The sequence below is a fragment of the Arachis ipaensis genome, chromosome B6 (assembly GCF_059453495.1).
Source record: "Arachis ipaensis isolate K30076 ecotype BB chromosome B6, ASM5945349v1, whole genome shotgun sequence".
NCBI classification, from domain to species: Eukaryota; Viridiplantae; Streptophyta; class Magnoliopsida; order Fabales; family Fabaceae; genus Arachis; species Arachis ipaensis.
In genome coordinates, this window is record NC_142441.1 from 68,565,057 (window position 1) to 68,571,219 (window position 6,163).

Genomic DNA, 6,163 nt, shown 5'->3' on the forward strand with positions numbered 1-6,163 from the left:
GGTGATTTTTGGTTAAGTATATATTGTTTTGTGATTTTTTAAAAGTATTATTGGGTGTTAACAAAAATATTATAAAAAAATATATACTTAACGAAAAATTACCAATTTTTATGTATAATAATATCTTATTTTTATAATTATTCTTGCAAAAAATTGTATCAAAATTAAATCTCTAATATATTTTTTGAAAATATATATTTACTGTTAGGTATTGTTGTTGTGTTTTTAAATTATTTAAAGGCATTTTTGTCCATAATAAAATTCAAGTGTATTTTTGTCAACGTTAAAATAATTTGAAAGTATTTTTTGTGGTTAACCTTTCACATTAATTAAAAATCCTAAATTAAACTCTATTAATTTAATTTAGAAACATTGCTCAATTCAATTAAATTGAAATGCCACTAACACTAAACAAAAATTAACAAATATTCTAATATATTACATAGTATCAGTAAAATTAACCTATTAATTACCATCCTACTCTAACAAATACAAAAAACAAACTAACCACATCCACATATTATTATTGGTGTAAACTCAGTGCATAATATATATATATATATATATATAATACCACTATTTACTTACTATAAACAAGTTTAAATGCACATTATTATTTTAATATTCATACTGAAAAAATATTATCTAATTAAATTGATTAAGATAATTAGTAATGAGAAATTCAGAACGATCAATTTTTTTAATTTGTTGCTTCTTAGGCATCATAATTTTGAAAATTTTGGATGCAGATTGTGAGTGTAGTGTTTTTCTTAGTCTTTCTGAGAAAGACAATGAAAAAGTGAATGAAAATGAGAGCGGTGTTGAAACAGCCATAAATGAAGTAGAGCAACTCTCATCAATTCTGTCATGTGAGTTCAACTGTGAAGAAAAGAGAAAGAGAGGGAACGAAGCAAGAGAAGAGAGCAACAAGAAGAAGAGGGATCAACTAGCAGAGAAAGAGGAGAATGAGAGAGAAGGAAGAATCTAATTTCATTGATAACATACTAATAACTTAACTAATTTCAGTTACACTAACTAATCTTTTTTATCTGATACAGCTGCTGCACTATAGAGTCTTTATCATGTAACACTCCCTCTCAAACTTGGATTGGATGCTTCGATTAATCCAAGTTTGGCGTGACAAGCTCGAAACAGATTGGGGGCGAGGGCTTTTGTCAAGATGTCAGCTGTTTGTTCAGTGCTGGAAATTGGGAGCAACTTCGTCACCCCCTTTTGCCATTTATCCCTCACGACATGGCAATCAACCTCAATATGCTTTGTCCGTTCGTAAAAGACAGGATTAGCGGCTATGTGCAGAGCTGACTGACTATCACAAAAGATTCTTATCGGTTTTCCCTGATCCACCTGCAACTCTTCTAGTATGAACCTTAGCCACTGTGCCTCCTTGGTTGCTGCTACAAGGGCCTTATATTCTGCTTCACAGGATGATGTAGCAACTATATCCTATTTCTTACTTTTCCAGGAGATGATTAATGTACCCAGATAGAAACAATACCCTGTAATTGATCTTCGTGAATCAGGACGTGTCCCCCAATCACTGTCAGAGAACCCTGATGGAAGTAAATCTGTGTTAGCTGAGAAGAATAAACCCAAGGCTGGTGCACCCTTGAGATATCTGAAGATCCGCAAAGCTGCCTCAAAGTGTTTGTCTGTTGCACAGTCAAGGAACTGACTGAGTTTTGCTACGTCATAGCAGAGCTCTGGTCGGGTGTTGGTAAGGTAGAGGAGTCGCCCTATAAGTTTTCGATACTCTGAAGTTGATGCAAGGACAATGCCCGAGCTCTTTGATAAATGTGTGGTTTAGTCCATAGGTGTCGAATAAGGAGATCAAGGCAGTATTTTTGTTGGCAAATGGCAATCTGATGAGCGGATAATTTATATGCTTTTTGGCATTGTTTTTAATATGTTTTAGTAGAATCTAGTTACTTTTAGGGATGTTTTCATTAGTTTTATGTTAAATTCACATTTCTGGACTTTACTATGAGTTTGTGTGTTTTTCTGTGATTTTAGGTATTTTCTGGCTGAAATTGAGGGACTTGAGCAAAAATCAGATTCAGAGGTTGAAGAAGGACTGCTGATATTGTTGGATTCTGACCTCCCTGCACTCAAAATGGATTTTCTAGAGCTACAGAACTCAAAATGGCGCGCTTCCAATTGAGTTGAAAAGTAGACATCCAGAGCTTTCCATCAATATATAATAGTCCATACTTTGCCCAAGTTTAGATGATGCAAACTGGCGTTCAACGCCAGCTCTCTGCTCAATTCTGGCGTCCAGCGCCAGAAACAAGTTGCAAAGTGAAGTTCAACGCCCAAAATGGCACAAAAGCTGGCGTTCAACTCCAAGAATGACCTCTCCATGTGTAGACTTCAAGCTCAGCCCAAGCACACACCAAGTGGGCCCCAGAAGTGGATTTATGCATCAATTACTTACTTCTGTAAACCCTAGTAGCTAGTTTATTATAAATAGGACTTTTTATTATCATCTTCGGATCATCCTGGATTGTATTTTAATCCTGTGATCTCGTTTTGGGGGCTGGCCATCTCGGTCATGCCTGGACCTTTCACTTATGTATTTTCAACGGTAGAGTTTCTACACTCCATAGATTAAGGTGTGGAGCTCTGCTGTTCCTCAAAGATTAATGCAAAGTACTACTGTTTTTCTATTCAATTCAACTTATTCCGCTTCTAAGATATTCATTCGCACTTCAACCTGAATGTGATGAACGTGACAATCATCATCATTCCCTATGAACGCGTGCCTGACAACCACTTCCGTTCTACCTTAGATTGAATGAGTATCTCTTAGATCTCTTAATCAGAATCTTCGTGGTATAAGCTAGATTGATGGCGGCATTCATGAGAGTCCGGAAAGTCTAAACATTGTCTGTGGTATTCCGAGTAGGACTCTGGGATTGAATGACTGTGACGAACTTCAAACTCGCGAATGCTGGGCATAGTGACAGACGCAAAAGGATAGTAAATCCTATTCCAGTATGATCGAGAACCTCCAGATGATTAGCCATGCAGTGACAGCGCATCGGACCATTTTCACAGAGAGGAATAGGACGCAGCCATCGACAAGGGTGATGCCTCCAGACAATTAGCCGTGCTGTGACAGAGCATTTGGACCATTTTCCCGAGAGGATTAAAAGTAGCCATTGACAACGGCGATGTCCTTACATAAAGCCAGCCATGGAAAGGAGTAAGACTGATTGGATGAAGACAGCAGGAAAGCAGAGGTTCAGAGGAATGAAAGCATCTCTATGCGCTTATCTGAAATTCTCACCAATGATTTACATAAGTATTTCTATCCCTAGTTTATTATTAATATTTGAAAACTCCATAACTATTTTATATCCGCCTGACTGAGATTTACAAGGTGACCAAAGCTTGCTTCATACCAACAATCTCCGTGGGATCGACCCTTACTCACGTAAGGTTTATTACTTGGACGACCCAGTGCACTTGCTGGTTAGTTGTATCGAAGTTGTGACAAATTATGAATTGAGATTAGAGCACCAAGTTTTTGGAGCCATTACCAGAGATCACAATTTCGTGCACCACAATCCCTCTTGGGCTTCTGGAAATCTTCGTGCCAAGAAAATAGGTGAATTCACCAAGGTCTTTGATCTTGAAGAGGTCCTAGAGGTACTATTTGATATGGTTGATTTCCTCAATATCATCACCTTCTAGCACAAGGTCATCAATGTACACCAAAATCACAGTCATATGCTTTGAATTGATCTTGGTAAACATGCTATAATCATGTTTGGATTGTACATAGCCCAGATTGGTGAGGGATGCTGCAAGCTTAGTGTTCCACTGTCTACTCGCCTATTTCAGTCCATAGAGAGAGTGGTCCAATCTGCAAGCCAAGCCTTGTTATGGAAGTTCATAGCACTCTTGCATGCATTCATTTTAGTGTTTTTCTCTCTCATCATAAAAAATTCAAAAAAATCAAAAAAATATCTTTCCCTTTTTTCTCTCAAAAAAATTCGAAAATTTCTAGAGGAGTAATTTTGAGCCCCACTATGGGCGTGGCACGCCAAGCATTGGGCGTGACACGCCGGGACGTATGCCAACCTGACCTCCTCTTATTCAAATGAAGATATCTTGAGCTACACAACTCCAAATGAGGTGATTTTAGTGCCATTAGAAAGTAGACATCCAGAGCTTTCTAATCATATATAACACTTTATGGTGGACACTGGAATTGAGGAAGATATTGACCCCGAAAACATAAGGAGAAAAATACGTCACTGGAGAGTTACCAGCCTGACCTCTTCATCTTCAAAGGAACATATAACACTCTAGGGTGGACATTAAAACTGGAGTAGAAAAAGGCCATTAATTTAGCATTGCAAAACCTAGGCGTGCCACTTGATATCGAAGGCGTGGCACGCCAGCTCTATTTTCATAATGGGCGTGGCATGCCAGGTTCTGGGCATGGCACGCCAGTTCTAATGGTCAGAGAGCAAGATTTTATGAATCATTGAAGGCGTGGCACGCCAGTTTCATAACATATGGGCATGGCATGCCAAGAAGTGGGTGTGGCACGCCGGGCTACTCGACAAACTGACCTATCCACCCTCAAATGGGCATAACTTGAGCTACATAGGTCCAAATGAGTTGATTCTAGTGTCGTTGGAAAGCTAACATCGATGGCTTTTCAACAATATATAATACTTTATAGTGGACATTCAATTTGAGTCCTAAAAACTCCATAATTTCAGCGTGTCAAATGGGTCACAATCCAAAGAGCAAAATCAAGTGGGAGTGGCACTTGAAACCACACACGAACTTCTCCCTGCAGCCCCCAACCTTCAACCAAGGCCACTCCAACTCTCATTCAAGCCATAATTGTCAACCAATCAAGGCCACAAGAAGCATCTAGAATAGTTTATTTTCATTTCATTGTAATTTGCCTTCAATTTCATTTTAAGTTTGTAATTTAGGAAAGCCAATATAAAGGCCTTAGTTTCATAGAATTAGTCATGGCTAGATTGGGGGAAGTCTTCGGACCCTCTCTATTCACCATCAGCTTCTTTCCTTTTTTTTATTACTTTGTAAATATTTTAGTTAGGAATTACTAAATCTTTCTGTTGGGAAAGAGAGCTCTATTACTATTTGATGGATTGATTGTTTTTATTCTTTTTCTTCTATTCATCTCTCTTTGATTTACTAGAAAGAATTTCATTCTTCATTCTAGCATTCAATTATCTTGGAAAAGATATTGAATGCAATTGGGTTTTATGGGAACCTTGGAAGAGGAAACATAAAATCATGCTTGAAATTCTTTCCCACACTTGAATAGATTTGGGTTTTAGTTATTGGATATGGTGACATATAATCCATCCACTACTTGGATCTGTGACGATGTGTGGTATAATCAGGGACCATGCTTCATCTCTTCTCATGAGCAATTAGACCAAGGGATTGGCTATTGATCAAGATTTGAGAGATTGAGTCACCAAGGAATTGGGGCTCAATCAATCATGATTGCGAAGAGGTCAATGAATTGCGTGATTGAAGATGAGATGAAATCAATTAATCCGGAGAATGCAATATCTCGTGATCCCAATGCTTATTTTATCTTTCTTTCTTTTATTTACTTTATGGTTATTTACTTTTTCTGCACTTTACATTTCCAGCACTTTACTTTCTTTTACTTTACATTCTTACCATTTACTTTTCTGCATTTTATTGCTTTCCGTTACTTTTATGCAATTTACATTTCCTGTTTGAATATCACTTCAATCTGAATAGTCTAACTAGGATAATCAATTAACTATTGTTTGCCTTAATCCGTTAATCTCTGTGGGATTCGACCCCATTCCTAGTGGGTTATTACTTGACGATATTTGGTGTGCTTGCCAAAAAACGGATTCATTATATGTGGGTAGTGAATTCCGATCATCAGTCTTGTTGTTCAATTCCAGGCTTAAGCTGTTCCCTGGAAAGCTCAAGTCACGGTTGTAAGGGCCCTTTGTGGTCACTCGAGTGTCCCCCTATGGTCATGTGGAACTTCAAGATGGGAATTTGGTGCACGAAATTGTGATCATCAACAATGGCGCCAAAGACTTGGTGCTCTCAAACGTGAATCACACTTTGTCACAATTGCGCACAACTAACCAGCAAGTGC